The sequence below is a fragment of the Botryllus schlosseri genome, chromosome 3 (assembly GCF_051294905.1).
Source record: "Botryllus schlosseri isolate E-star chromosome 3, Bs_hap1, whole genome shotgun sequence".
Taxonomy (NCBI): domain Eukaryota; kingdom Metazoa; phylum Chordata; class Ascidiacea; order Stolidobranchia; family Styelidae; genus Botryllus; species Botryllus schlosseri.
In genome coordinates this window covers 9,744,357-9,761,362 of record NC_137238.1, presented here as the reverse complement: position 1 = coordinate 9,761,362, position 17,006 = coordinate 9,744,357, and the positions used below count along the sequence as shown (strand labels likewise).

Below are 17,006 nucleotides of genomic sequence, written 5' to 3'. Positions count from 1 at the left end.
TTGAAAGCGATCACAAACCTCTGGAAGTGATCACAAAGAAAAGTCTGGTTAATGCACCAAAACGGTTACAGCGCATGTTACTTCAGCTCCAAAAGTATGACTTCGAGGTGATATACAAGCCTGGATCACAATTATTTGTGGCGGATACGTTGAGTCGTGCGTACATTCCAAAGTCACCCAAAGACGCAGAAACTGCTGATGTGTTTGATATCTTTCAACAGATTGCACATATCGACATGTTGAATGATATACCGGTATCAAGCTCCACGCTCGGCATGGTCAGCCAAGCAACAATCTCTGATTCTGTCATGAACACGTTAATCTCTTTTATAAAACATGGGTGGCCGAATGAAGCCAAGCTGGTACCCCAATCAATTCGAAATTTCTACTGTTTTAAAGAGGAGTTGACATTTCAGGATCAAATCGTTCTGAAGGGTGATCGTATTGTCATACCGTCGTCCATAAAAGGCACTATTCTCAAGCGACTTCATGCCAGTCATGTTGGAATTCAAGGTTGTGTACGCCGGGCTCGTGAATGTTTGTATTGGCCCAACATGGTTAACGATATTACGGACTTCGTATCAAGCTGTCCCACATGCGGCTTACACCAACCCAACCAACAGAAGGAAAGTCTGATTTCACATCCGGTACCAGGACGTCCTTGGCAAATAATCAGTAGCGATTTATGTGAATCTGACGGACAACATTATTTGATTACAGTTGATCACTACTCGGATTATTTTGAGGCAGATCGACTAACCTCACAGACTTCTACAGCAGTTATTCGCCGCTTAAAATCACATATGGCACGTCATGGAATCTGCGAGAAATTGATTACTGACAATGGTCCATGCTATGCTGCTCATGACTTCGAGGCATTTGCAAAGGAATATGAGTTTGAACATGTGACCAGCTCTCCAGGACACAGCCAATCGAACGGAAAGGCGGAATCAGCTGTCAAAATCTTCAAATCGTTACTTCGTAAAGCGACAACTGACAAAAAAGACATAAATATTGTACTGTTGGATTGGAGGAACACTCCAGGCGAGACTGTTCCTGGCTCTCCAGTACAGAGGCTATTTGGAAGACGCACCAAGACCTTGTTGCCAATAGCAACTAAACTGCTTGAGCCGAAAATTGTTTCTAATGTCATTCCATCGCTTATGGATCGGAAAAGAAAACAGGCAAAGTATTACAATCGTGGTGCAAAAGACCTCGCCCTGTTGAGTCCTGGTCAACAGGTTCGATTCAAAAGGACAGAAAATGGCTTGTGGCTCGAAGCGGTGGTGATTAAGCAACTGAATGATCGATCGTACATTGTTAAGGCGACAGATGGAACGATCTACCGACGCAACAGAAAGTTTATTCGAACTACTGTAACTCGCCCGCATGTTGCATTTGACTTTGACGACATTTCGATTGCCAGACCAGCAGTAGTGAACAGCGACACTAATGGGTCGTTATCTGGTTCCAGTAGCAGCAGGCCAAGTCGTACAGTAATTCGACCAGCATACTTGCAAGACTATGTTACAACTTGATTCGTTGCTGTAATTTATATCCTAATTCGGTTCGCTTCGTTTTCTATTATTTTGTGATGTTTTGAGAAGGGGATGTTACGTGGGTTATTGTATGTATTATTTTTCACTTTTCTACTCGTATCTGCAGTATGGCATTATTGTATGGGGTACTGCATGCACCTCTCATTGCTCTAAAATTCGAACCCTGCAAAACCGAGCCATGCGTTTGATGGCTGGCCTGCCCCTTAGAACCAGACTGTCCCAGTTCTACCGCAAACACAGAATCTTGAAATTTGATGACATATTTGTATTTGAAGTTGCAAAATTGATGCATCAATATGTTTCGAATGACTTGCCTCCCGTCTTCAACCATTTATTCGTGCTTGCTCGAAGTGTACACTCCCACAACACCAGATATTCTTCCAAGGGCAACATCCATGTACGCCCTCCCACCAGTAACCTCACAAAGAAATCAATCGAATATGTCGGTCCTGATATCTGGAACACTATACCTACATCGATCAGAGACCTTCCTTATCACCTATTCAAAGAAGAATTATTCAGACACCTTATCTCCTATTACTAACACCACTTGTCTTACCCTTTTTTCCATGTTATTGTTATTGTTATTATTTATGTTATGCTATGATGAATTAGATAATCCCAACCAACTGCAACCAAATTTATAAAGAATATCTGTCACTGTTAATGCAGGGTGTGATCAGACTAGTTGACCCTACCCAGAGTCATATCGATTACACCCTGTCCTACACCGTTAAGTATATTGTTATAATTTCATGCGCCAATGTTATTTTCGTTTCGGTTGGACGAATCAATAAATATTTCTCTCTCTCTCTGATGCTTCCCTGTAAAGTAGCAAGGTATGACGTCATGCCTTACCCAACTGTGCATGACCGCATCACTCGTGCTTGACCGCTTCATCTCATATATCATCTCTGGTTGATGGCACATGGAAGCCATAATAAATGTACAGCAAGAAACACTCATGAGTTTGGTTTATCAGGCTATGGGTGCCCAAGACAACCGTTTTTTTAGGGGGGCTGACGAAGTGCTGTAACGGCCCTCCCTCTCTCACATTGTCTTTATTACAGTCCTTACAATATGAAGTGGGGGGGGGGGCGCTGAAGCACGATAATTTTTGAAAGGAGGCGCTGGAGGAACAAAGGTTAAGAACCACTGATATAAAGTATTCAACGATATGAATTTGTAACTCAAAAATATGACTATATATCTTAAAAAGCTGATTGATGACCTAACTAGGAAAATATGACTTTGTATGACCTATAACTTTCTTAATAGGCTATACCTCATAGGGATGCGGTTTTTGCGTTAAAATTGATTTCACAACTTACTGATGCATAGAAAAAAATATGACTTTAATGACTTTAAACGGCGCTACTGATGACTACACTAATAGTTAATTAAAAGATGTTCACCTGCTAATATACAGGGGCTATATTTCGGCCAGTTAATTGGATAATTTAGTTTACAAAAGTCATACTATCCACCACTGTTCCCTTCAAGCTGCACGCGTGCACGGCCGCGCTCTGCTTTTAAAGTCTCCGCGCACAAGAAAGCCGAAGTGATGAACTTTTTTTAGTCGTTACGCAGTTTGTCCAAAGGACTGCGCAGTGAGTTGGTGAGTGCGCGCAGACTCGTGAAAAATTAGATGGAACATTGGTTACCCAAACTACTTTGTACTTCACAAAAGCCAAAGTCTAAAAATGAAATGGTTTTGTGTCGCGTCGCTTACATATTGCCGGAGTATTTGATACCTTCATGGTCACTTAGATGGAGTTGCCGCTTTGTTTTCCGTTTGAATCTAAGATCATAATTCGGTACACTGGATGCGTAATACCCGAGTTATACAGTAAAGGTTAAGAGCGTTACCGTTTATCTTGTGGGGAGAAGAAGGATAGCCTAATTCTTTCTGCAAATCAATTTCTTTTTCTGTGTAGGTTTAGTTGACGTGTATTCAGCCGCGAATCAGATAGGCCACAGTATTAGTCGGTTGGGTCATTGTATGCTTTCAGAGAGATATTTTTAAATCGATAATACTTGCATAATGTCCAGAATGGGCTTTAATCAGTTGTGTTGCTATTGAACTCTCAGCAGTCATATTTTGATTTTTATGAGTGCCCACCACCCACTTTCTACCTATTGTGTTGGTGAGCTGTATTGATAGCTTCTCGTCGTTGCTGCTCAAGTAGAAGCGATTTCCCAAACGTTTCAAAACTACTGTAAGGGGAGTTAGTCGAAAGAGGCAAAACATACTTGATAGGAATGCTGCGAAAATGCGGTTCACGTTCACCTCGGGAATTTGGAGCTTTCGCGCTCCCACACAAACCCTCGTAGGTTCTGCACCGTGAACCTTTTCAATTTTATTACAATTTCACACATCAATTTAACATCTTTCGTCGCAAATTATCTCCAGTTCAACTTCGGACCATTTTCCGCATGACCCGGGTGCAAAGTTGCATCCCGCGCCACGAATCAGTCAACTGGTTTTTGGATGTAAAATTTGACTGCTGCAAAGTTTTTCCTCTCTGGTAAATAATCTACATCTTAGAAAAAGGCCTATACCTGATCTGATAGTAGGCCGAGTCGACCTTGTCAAAATGAATGCCATCCATGAGCGGAGAGCGTAGAATATCCATAGAAGCGAACCTGACATCAAAGACGCCAGTCTATGGTAGAATCATGTGATCAAAACTAGTAGCAAGTCACTTCGCGCATAATATAGTCAAGATTTAAATGTGCATTGTGTATGCGGCTGAACGATCCTCTGTAAGATCGATTTGATGCAAAATTCCGTTCATTCATTACGTTATAGTTCTTTCGTGAAGTGAAGACGGCGTGTTCTGTTGAGTAACTAGATAGTCGGATGGTGTCGCTAGAGATTTGAAACAAGTCTACATCATATACAGCTGAAATCATGACGGGTCATTTCGAGGTAAATAAAACAGATTTGCAGATATTCAAACTGTATTTGGATTCATGCTTTCTGTTAAGTTGGTATGGTTGGGAATTGGACCTGAAATTTCTGATTATATTTAATTATAATCATCGCCCGATTTGAAATTGATCGGATGCATTCGAAATGACTTCTTAGAGGCCGCGACGTTGGATTGGTACTTGAATGGAGAACAGGATTGAACTTAAAAAAACCTGAAACCTGCTCTTTTCTAATCGTCCGATATAACTCGACATCGCTGTATAGACACAATACACCACAGCATAGTTAGTTGCGTACAGTAAAATGTCCGATTAATTACTTACTATAAATGTATATTTTTTTTAGAGTAGCCTATTTTGTGTGAGGTGGTAACGAAATGCGACAGGATTAGAATTTTCAAAGTCAATGTTTTCAATACGTCAGCCCGTTTCTAACGGTTTGGGTAACTCACCAATAGCTATCTGGATAAGAGGATGTGACCGGAACACATATTTGACTTGCACACATAACTCTTCCACCAGCATACTCAAAGCTCCGTAAATGAGCTGATGTGGAGAATATTAAAATAGGCCTGGACATTTCAATATCAATTTGTGTATATAGTGCTCTACGACATTCTAGCAGTGAAAATTTGTTTCAGAACACAATTATTTTCGAATGAAATGTGGTGGTGTACAGTACAATGATAACCTTCAGACAAGTGGTTCTAAACATTTCAGCATGCCGGATGGTAAGATTGCCAAACAAATTAGTAGGAAGCGGTGAAATATCAAAAATCAAACAATAGACTAAAGGTAAGGCAAAGGTTCGGAACCTAAATTTAATGATATCCAATGGTATTTTCAATCGTACACCTGTTAAGTGTGGTTCTATTGATGTTACGCAAGACAATTCGTGTTAACACCACTAACTCGTTTTTGACTGATGCGCTTCTTTCGAAAGAAATGCGACTTCGTCGCTTGCTGAATTATATTATACTGCCAACTGTCTCTAAATTTAATTCCGGAAAAGTGTTCTTAGTTTTTATATATTACTTGTCCTTAGCGAGGTATAGGCCACGTTTAAACAGTCGGGTACAGGTACAATGCTTGCTGCGTTGTGGCGTAGAATAAGTCAACAGTACGCAATGGTCTTATTATATATTTATTTTCATCAAATAAATCCAAAAATTTTATTCTTATAACACTGCCTCCATAGTTTGGACTTAAGCCAAAATTAGTGTAAAGCGTTTTTGGGTGACCTAACACTGTTATCAAGTAGCCATAGTACAATTTTAAAAAAGTTATTTTTGAACAGCTCTAGCGTGCATATTGTGAAATGTGCATGATACCTGGAAATGTCTGATGGCGATGTCGCAGCATGTAGCTTTACAACAGAATCACAATTCGAGATCCAATCGAAAACCTAACACTGCGGATGTTGAATTGTTAAGTTGGATCCTATACACACACAACGGCGATGGATGTACACAACGATGGCTTGGCCAAAGGCATTGCCGAGACTGATCGGCAACTTCATGCAAAAGTCTGACATATCAAGTGTACCTGATGATTGTATCAGTAATTGTTACCTAGCAATGTATCACCGATCAATGATCGCCCCGGTGTCGGTCCATCGCTCCTGTGCAATATTTCTGAAGCTTCCTTGATATGGAAATCTAATCAGACGTAGGCTAGGTAATTCGATGCTGTTAAGGAAAATTCTTGCCAAGTACGTCACGCCATCGTATGCTCAACAAGCGTAACAATGGCATTACGCTGTCTTTCAAATTGCGACGTGATCAGAGTTCCTTCGACAAATTGCTTCGCTGCTTCTCAGGCGATAGTTTAGTAACTTGTTGCAATTCAGGTTTCCACTATTGGAGGCTCTAACCAATTTACGAAGAGTTGTCATTTCAGTTTAGTCTAAGTTTGCGGTTAGACAGCGTGAGTTTTCGGAAAGGGCGATTTCAAATGAGAAAATTATGTCAATGTAGCTGTCGACGAGACACGCTTATTCTGCAGTGGCTCTACTGCTATAGATAGGGTTGCATTTAAAACAAACGGTTCTTTGTTAAAACATATTTTTAACAAAAGCCTTAAGAAAAAAAACAAAATTGTATTTTTTCAAGTTGTAAAATTATACCATAATTGTGTAAATACTTACCAAAAACATCTTGTATGAACACACGGACAATAACCACCCAATATAGCCGACGCTATCGATATGGGATGGTTGGAACCCTCAAAATAGTCGGTTCAACAGTAATGAGTCCAGATATTTCGCCAAAGGAGCTATATTGACCCTATATTTTCAATTGTCAATGTCAATTCAACATGACGTCACAATTGAATAATCATGACGTCATGGCTTAAAAAAACAGGGCCTAATTTTAAACATGTTTGTTTTAATTGATTTCTATTTTAAATGCAACCCTAGCTATAGGGTGCTTTTCGCGGATTAAGGTTATCAGGCATTGTTCACCAATGGTACACGTCTCCAACGAAGTATTGTGTCGAATTCAGGCCGATTAGTAATTTGAGTTGTAGGTGACTGTTTTAAATTGGCGATGCGGTTGGATTAGTAATCAGTTCCAAAATCCATGTCATTATGTCTGTAATGGAGTAGTATTTTGCAGCTCTCAATCACACAGTAATCACAGAGCTCGTGGTTTTAAAGGTTGAAGCTAACTCTCCGTACCTATACCCACTTCAAGGTCGGTGTTGTTTCGAAGCACGTTTCCCACTACTAACGGGCAAGCCTTGCTACAACTTGAACAGTGATTCTTAATACATAAATAGGCTAGCGTGCACTCTTAGCGATAAAGTGTGTATTTCCACCGGTGTACTGATATACGGGTGTGAATAGATATATATACCCATGCACACGAAACCTGAACCTACCTCAGACTTCCACCGCGGTATAAATCGAATACAACATTTTAATCCAGATTATGCATGCAACTAGGAGCGTACGAAGGTATATGCACGCAGGATTCGACTGCGATCTAATTCTGAGTTAGGTTCTGCTTTCGTGCACCGCCCTTTTCGGCCCTTTGGATGTGAAAACACGCCCTATTCGCAAAGAGAATAGCTGTCCAAAGGTTTGTTTAGTTTGTAATTGCTTAGCCGGCCAATTGGTTTTTCATTATAAGCCAATATGCTATATTCAATCAGAGGTGGTCAAAGTAGTCAAGAAAACTACTCAAGTAGAAGTAGAAGTAGCGTAACCGAAATTTTACTCAAGTACGAGTATAAGTACTTCTTCCATAAGCTAAATAAAACTACTTGAAGTAGAAGTAGAATTGACTGACTTCAAATCTACTCAAGTAAGTAAGTAGTTGTGAAAATGGTCGTAATTCGTTCGCATGGACTGTCGAAAGCTGCAAATTGAGCTGTGCAGAAGTTGAGAGAGCTTGATTCATATTGATTCATACCGGGAGGTCTCCATTTTCAACAGAATGAGCATTTGGCCGCGGCATGCGGGCATGCAAATGATGGTATTGATATGGAAATGCGATACTAACCTCTGTTGACTCGAACACCCCGATTTAGAAAATGTCATGGCATCGCGTCCTTTCCCTCATATTATAAGGCCCTTAGTTTAGTCGAAGAGCAATGCGGAGCAGTGGCATCGGATACGGTGGTAACACTTTGCGCGATTACTAAACGTTAATACAAATATGGCGGTTCGTAAAGATGCCATATAGTGTAGCTTTATTTTCAGAAAACAGGGGCAATACTACTCTTGCTTTTATTCTTCAACTGCATGTTCTCCAGACGAAAGTTCGAAACTATAATTAGAGCTCCAAGAAACACTGGGAATTGAAAGAGAAATCCAAATCCAAATACTACTTCGAAAAAGTGGATAATATATTTCATGTATTTTTTCCAGAAAGTTCCAACTGGATGTGGTCTGTTAAAACAGGTGTAACGCTCTAAAACGTCAGAGTCCACTTTTCCAGATTAGCACACGCCATGGGTTGCTAGATTACGATATGATATGTATGCTAAGTTCTAGATTGCAAAACCGCAGTTTCAAACGTTATGACGGGTCATATATATTGTGATGAAATAATTCATATGGGCGACAATGCGGTGTGAACGAAATCACGCAACCCGCTACTTAAACTATATTCACCGATACGTTCGTGAAAACACATGTGTAACTCAAATGTACTGTTCGCGAAGCGCCACGAAAATTCTGGGCTTTACTCAACTTTTAGGAAAATTAAATGTTGGTACTCCGTGAAAGCAGCCCTGAAATTCCTCAGGCTATCTTTCTGTTTGGCAGATTAGACTACTTATACTTGACAAACTTAAAGTAGCGAAAAGTAAGTAGTTCACAAAATATTACGAGGTAGAAGGAGAAGTAGCGAGAAATTAGATTTACTTGAGAATCAGAAACTACTTGAGTACTTCTAAAAAGTGGAATTACTTTGTTACTGACCGACTCTGCATTCAATGATGAATATCATCGTCTTGAAAGTATTACAACAAACGACGGAGATAGCGATTGTGTACGACTCTATCACTGGCAAATGATTTCATATTATGACTCGGACTCAACACAACGATTCGAATACTTGAATCCAGATCAATTAAATATTATTGATTACAATGATTCGAGTTGAATAGTGAGACAGTTTTTTAAACGTTACGTTGTCGCCACTAAGAATTGTATGGTACAACAGGAATTATATTTTCGATATTTAATCCCAGCATGGGAGCCTTAAAACCTCGATTGCTCGCATCAGAGCATCTGAAACACTACATTTCGGTGATGTAGCGATCGCGTCATATTCAAGGAATGAAATAGGTGATCGAAAAAATGTCGTGTATAATTGGCATCATTATATTTGAAGTCACGCAAATGTATACAATAGAACTTTACCAATCATTCAGACTGTTATGTAGGATTGAGAAAAAAGAAGACATTTGGGCGTCCTCGGAGGACATTTTAGTTTCATTGAAAAAAGACGGGGCATATTGTGATCGACTATACGTGATGCGGAATCTAATCGCTGAGTTACTCGATTTTGCCTAAACCTAGTTGCGAGTAATCGCGTTTTAACTATAGCATACTGTTCAGTTGAATAGTAGGCTATATGTTCATGTTCATGTTCACATTGAAATAAACGCGAATAATTTCGGCTAACACTCGCCAGGAGAGAATATTCTCCCTCATTTCAATATGAATACAGTATTCAATTGTATATTGCCGTTCTGTTTCTCCAAGAGTCTCTTGAAACACTGTTTGAAGTTGCGCTAAATTCCAAATTGATCAAGTGAGTAGACGGCTACGAGTAGGTAAGTTCGGCTTGCTTCATAACTCACCATGACTAAATACTCCATTTCAGGCCACCACCATGCTGATTAAGTTATCAATCTTATCTGATCAAAATTTGTGGAATGTTCTGTTATCCTGAAGTGCTTCTAATAACACCGCGGCCGTTCTGACGATGAAAACACCTCAACATACCCATTGTTCGTTTGATAGATCGCGATAGAGCATAGAAATAATCTGCGATATTGTTATTTCAAAACGTCGTACAGCGACTTGATAGGTTAAGTTCTATTTGTACGTGATGGATTATGACGGATGAGACATCCATGATATCGATACGCGTCTTGCAGAGTTCGGTCATGATCAAGATGATCTTTGTTTCAGTCTGTGGAATCATGTGCATGCCTAGGTGGCTTGCTTCTCGTGCACCTGTACGCATTTATATAACCACCTAGTGATGGCATATTGTTGATTCGAGTACGCTAATCTGATTGAAAGTTATAGCGAAGTCAGTTTACACTTCTGCAGAAGCCATGCCTGACAACTACAAGCCATGCAAATATTACGTCATAATCAGGGGAAGGAATTGTGTTGAGAAAGAGCTATTTGCTATGAGTACATATTATTGGAGTTTTAGTATAGTTTAAACCCAAGGTCGTGAGCACTATCCGTGCTGATAAAGCCTATTGTGTCGAGAGTATTGGTCCACCTGGTTCGTCAATCAGTACGCACCTTATTATCCGCTTCATTCGTGTATGCCGACTAACGCGGCAATGTTATAATAACACGAGTAGAATACTGGTAGTTTGTTGCTCATTACCCTATTGAAAGATCCATAAATTAGGGCTACCATACGTCCTCCTTAAGGAGGATTTGCCCCCCTTTTCGGGTATTTGAAAATGTCCTTCGAGGACGCCTAATTGTCCTGCTTTTTGAGATTTTGTCCTCTCTTTTGTGAATTTTGGTCAAATTTTGGGCAAAATGAGACTGAGATACCGTAAACCAGCACTAAAGTAACGCTCCGGCGGCTATTTCGGGAGATGAGCCGGAAAGTTGACCTTTTTTTAACCGACCACAACGTGGGAAAAATTTACCATTTTTTCAAGATTTTCCTGCGGTATTCTAAGTTGGGAAATTTTGAAAAAATGCCCTCCTTCCCTATTCCCAAATATGGTAACCGTACATACATGATATACGATGACTTCTATGTGACTCTGATCTGACTACAATAGGACGAATTGCATACTTATCGAAATGTTCCTGTCCGTAATTGTACTAACAATTGATATAATGAAACAGCAATAATAGTGAAACAACAATATTCAATCGATATCTTTGTAGCTTATAACGCCTTGCTTCATATCCAATTAAAATTCAATAATTTAATTCGACACACGGGCTTTCGAATCATCGCTTTTTCTTCAAGTCTTACATAGCGAAATGCAATGTTCAATTGATTTCAGCATGGGTGTTCGAAAATAATTGTGCACTATTTCGTTATGTGGACATTGCAAAGGGTTACCATATTTTGGAATCGAGAAAGAAGGACAATTTTATCAAATCATAATGGTTAGTTTACCGAAATAGAAAATAGCTGATTTTGAAATATTTACTGATAATCGTGTTGTGTTGACTAGGCCAAAATTTAAGTCTTTCGAAGTCTTTCTGGGCATTTTAGTCTACAAAGGAGGACAAATTGTCAAAGTCAAAGGGAGTACATTTGAGCGAAAAGGGGACATTTATTTAAAAAGGAGGGGACAAGCTTCTAAAGGAGGACGTGTGGTAACCCTAACATTGCAGGGATATCTAGAATTCGTTCTGAATACTACGAGCCATGGCGGTATATATTCCCTTTTGATCATTCTTCTCTCTGATTTCATCTCATTCGACATAGCTCTGTGAGGATGCATTGCAAGCGATCATCGTGCAGACATCGTTCGGACTTTCGTTATGACAAGGGTAGGCTTTAGGGATGGTGTGAACGTGAGATTCACGTTCGCGTTGTGTGTGTGAACCTCAGAAATTTAGAGGTTCACGTTCGCAAACGAACCTTGATTGGTTCTGCACTGTGAACCTTTTTCATATATTACAATTTTCACTTCATCATAACATCTTTGTATGAAATTTATTGCATTTCAACTGCGGGTCACTGTGCATGACGCTGGCAGCATAAAAATCAACACCAAGCGAGCATGCACCTTACCAATCTCAAACATTTCACTTGCTTTGTTACCAAAGTAAGCTCGCAATATCCCGCTTTCCGTTGGTGAATATTTAGTGACTCTCTGCTGGGAGCTTGACCCTCAATCACACAACATCAAGAGCGAAATACATAGTCTGCGAATGATGCTTATATTCAACCAATCAATGAAATTGATATCGTTGTCTGATGTAAAAAATCTAGCAGGGGTATGATGTCAATCTTGAGTGCATATGTTTATTGCACCATAAAAATAAAATTCGTGCCATCGGGGTCTTGGCTACTGCTGCATACCTTGTCAATGGGATAATATCGGTAGCAAGTATACAAAGCCTTTTTATATTATGCTCAATACCAACGTAGCCATACACATACGCCGAATACATTGTCCAATCTAGTTTAGACTGTTAAGGTTTAAGGTGTAAGCCTATGCTCCCTTGCAAGTCCTCGTCGAAATTGTTGGCAAAGCAACGGAAGATATCGATTTTATGGGATTATTATACCATTTGATTGCCCCAGCAGTTGAAACATTTGGCGACGTTTAAAACGTCAATATGATCTTCAGCATTGTGGCATTATGTGGCCCGAGTCGTCGCCAGGTATCATGTACATGTGCATTAATAAAGGCTATCACTTCACTGAAATGTAGGGTTGGAATTGACACTATGACGTCGCGTGACGTCATGAGGTTCACGTTCACACAGAACCTTTCAAAAAGGCTCGCGTTCACACGAACCCAAACCTTTCATAGGTTCACACCATCCCTAGTATGACTTATAAAAAAAAACTTGATGACAGTTTGACAACAAGACAACAGCCGTCTTTTCATTTATTTCAGCTCCCACTACTGTTGCTTTTTTAATGTAGCTAATTACAATTATTTCAAACTGTTATTGCAATGATTAGTAGATGTACTGTGTTCCAATGTTCCAACTCGACAATATTTCTCTCCGCGTATTGATAAACACAACCGTATCGTTTAGTAAGAACATCGTTTCCAACTTAGTACGAAAATTCCAGCCTTCCGTGAGTTTCAAAATATGTTTCAAGGGGTCGGTGACTAAAAAGACTATAGGAACCACCGCACCAGTGTTTCCAATTTACAACTACAAGGAATATAATGGATGCTGTAATAGAATAATCGCGTCATATTTTACTGCAAAGGCTAGGCTGAAAATATTTCTATGTATTGTGTCGCATTCGGGCAAAATATCCTTTTGAATGCGCTCAACAAATTCGAATCGCTGGTAGTCGCTATTTTGGACGCGTACACATGGGCTATATACGCAACTCGCATAAACAGGATCGCCGACGTATTATAAAATTGTCTGTACCTTTCTATCATGCTTGCGCAAATGAGCATTTGTGAAGTACGTACGCTTTAAAATTACCTTGACTATTATCTCATTACGGTACAGTGATAAGCCCTTATTTCTGACGGCGTGACGACATTGTTTTGGACGCACCCTGTGTACCTCACGACCTAAAAATCCTCAATATAATACGACCAACCACGCGTCGATACATAGTTTCTATTTTGCCGAGACTATACAGTAAATACGCGGGTATTTTTTATTGTGGCGCGTTTTACTTTTAATCTCTCTTGGGAGGTGTTGCGGAAATAAATAATAGATAAAATCACGAACGACGTCAAGCGGTTGGTAGACACTGTCTAATCGATATCATCGCTGTCCCAGTATCAAATTTTTGTTGTCCGCACAGAGTTTGTGCGATTTCATGGTTGCATTTTATGCTGAGTTCATGCATATAGTAAATGCGGATGTCCGAAGCATCGCTCTTTTCTTGTTACTCGTTATCTGAATTGTTTACCTTTACGGAAACAAAACCTTTTCGATTGAGGCGCAAGTCATGCGTTGAAATGATCAATCATACAACATCAAATGCTTTCACATTTGAATAATATATTCATATTTCCCCGAAGCTTTACGGCTGACACTCATCAGGGGATACAGTCAGCAATAATGTCAGCATTCAAGTAACTATGTTTAACAACAATCAGTATCATGAATTTCTGTACTCCAAAGCGTCTCGAATGCCTTCAGTGTGACCGCACAATCTCTACGGCAGCTAAAAATACCTTGGTCTGAAGGACGTGCGTCATATTATGATGAGCTTTATATACTTGTGGTATAACATCGAACAGCCGGGACATTGCGCAGTGCGCACTAACAACAATAAAGATATTTGATTTCTCCGGTGGAAATAATATGTCCAAAGAAATGAGTAGTAATCTAAATGCAAATAGGAAGCAATGTACTCCGAACGTTTCCAGCAAGTACTACATGCGTCATGCATTTCACCCGGTGGGTCGTCTTCTATGTTGGCGTAACAATTCCCTCGTACGTTTCCCTCAAATCTGTGTTATGGGTAGGAAGCAGGAAAGTTTATAATTGGCAGGACTGGTTCGTAATGCTGGACGCAATCATTCGTGTACTTGAATCCGAGTAGAATTTCGCTTGTAATGATTCGAGTCGGGTAATGACAGTCGATTATTTATGTTTCGAGTAACAAAAATAGTCGCCCTTCACATTCAGGGATATTCGATCACCGAAATATAGAGTTCTACCCACGGTGTCGAGTCGTTTCTTGAATACGTTACATGAGGTTATGCATGTTCATCGAAGCCACCTTTCTGTGAGTTAGTAATCGATTGACGGCATTGCCACAAAGCGCTACGAAATGGTCACGGTCAGGAATACATTATTTCGTTGTGGCCGCTAATAAGATGCATTTTTAAAACTTTGTAGGTCGGTATTACTATTATTATGACTCCAAGGCATGCTGTGCTCAAATTCCCGACCCGACTCAAAGCTTACTACTCAATTGTTTGTTTGTTAGCTTGTTTGCTTGTTTTTTTGTTGATGTTCGTGGTGTTTCGACTACATTGGTCATGTTACACCAGGCCGATATTATTTATTTTTTATTCCGTATTTACCGACTTGTAGCACGGCCCACTTCTGGTTTTTTTATAAGACACCGCTTACGCGGATCACGTGGCGAGGAACGAGTTAGTACTCGGAATCGGGTAATTGGTATTGCCCAGCTATATAGTACTTCATTTTGGTATACGAAATATTTACGAAGGATTCTTATTTGGGCCCTTGCCCTCATGAATTTCGTTCACGTCATATTATTGGCGGGGTATTTGTATCAAATGGAGAGGTAACTGGTACCAATTTGGCGGCCTAAATATTCGCAGTTGGTGGATTGATCAACAGGAATATGCTTTAATCCGGATAGGTAAGTCAACAGTTCAACTGCCGTCAATAAGTAATCAGTAGCCTTTATTGAGGTATCTTATGGTTTAAACATGCTCATGCTCGCGTTACATAGTCAAGGTTGGAAGCACTGTATGTTCCAAGTGGTGGGTTGGTATTGCGTAAATCGGAGTAGAATCACACAATATCGAGTTACTTCCATTCTGTCCGCCAGTCACTATCGGCTTGGCTGCGTTTTGGAACCGAGTTGGGTTGATAATGCGATTCTGATTCGTCTCGTCAATTTTAGATAATACGATGGGATTTCTTAGAATCACTCTTATCCCTTTCTGATGTTGACTCCGTTTCCACACTGCGGACCAGAAAACTCCACTACGTTGTTACCTACCTGAAATATAGTTCACTGCGTGTCAGCTTCGCGAATATGCCAACATCTGATCGTGGAATGCGGTCTAAACGTTCAATGCCGGAACAGTACGACGTGATTTTTGCTACAAAGGCACAGTAAATTATATGATGTGACGTAGATTCATGAAGGTTATATTCCGACTGAGTGTGACTCCAAAATCCTAGCGTATATTTCTCTGAGGTTCATTTAAACTGGCCGTTAGCAGCGCTTACAAAATAGGGGTATGATATCAAGTCAGCATATACCCAGATTTAGCGACAGACGTATGGGTATAAATTATCAACTGAAGTTGAAATATCTTCAATATCAATCGAACAACACGAGAGCTAGTAGATTGCAGCGCAGCATTTCATCATATTAGATAACAATTTTTGAACAGCTTATTGCACGCGCGCGTGTAGGTAAAGTGCATCCTTAATTCGGCGTAAGTAGATTCGGGAATTTCCCCAGAGAATGGAACTATATTGTGAAATGTGAAGACGTAGGCCTAATCCACGCGATAATAGATTTTTGTTATGAGATATATGCCCTTGTCCAATGATTTGAAAAATACGTACAAAAAGACTCGCAGACGACGGTTGTATTATAACTAGGGATGGTGTGAACCTCTGAAAGGTTCAGGTTCGTGTGAACGCGAACCTTTTTGAAAGGTTCTGTGTGAACACGAACGTGAACCTCATGACGTCACGTGACGTCATATTGCTAATTCCAACTCTATCTTTCAATGAAGTGATAGCCTATATTAACGTACACGATACCTACACTGTAATTCTAAAAGGTGGAGATTTCATCCATTAAAAGTGGTTCACGCTTTTGACCATTCATGGTGGGATGTAAATCCACCCCCATCATGGTGGAAATACCTTCCTCCCTATATGGGGGAATACCTTCCTCCCTATATGGGGGAACACCCTCCACCCTATATGGGGGACATACCTTCCACCCCAACCTATCTGTCAGCTGCCACACATCGCTGCGCTATATGCAATACCGATAAATACAAATCCAATTGAAAACATACAAGTATGGTATTTCATGCATTTTATCAAGCGAATTCAAACAGCCATTACTGTAGGGTTACCATATTACGGAATCAAAAAGGAGGACAATTTTACCAATTCAGGAAAGTTAGTTGATCAAGAATGACAGCAGATTTTGCTATTTTTTGCTGGAAAACTTTTGGTGTTGAATGAAAGTGATGACTCCAGAATTACCATCTTTTTACTTAAATTTAGTGGTGTTGACTAAAATTAAAAGTAGGCACTTACAATCGACTTCCGAATGACCCGCTCGAACCTCCGTATGGTAACCCTACATAACTATGATGACTAGGGCGATTTTTTTTTTGACCTAAAAAACGAAAGATTTTGACCTAAAAAATCTAAATTTTGACATTTTT

The 17,006-nt window shown here is 39.9% G+C and overlaps 1 long non-coding RNA gene across 1 annotated transcript in view; it reads right to left on the bottom strand.

The window, feature by feature from the left end:
* The window catches only part of LOC145434888 (uncharacterized), a 264,906-nt gene that overhangs the window by 78,741 nt on the left and 169,159 nt on the right, over nt 1–17,006 (bottom strand). The window lies entirely within an intron of this gene.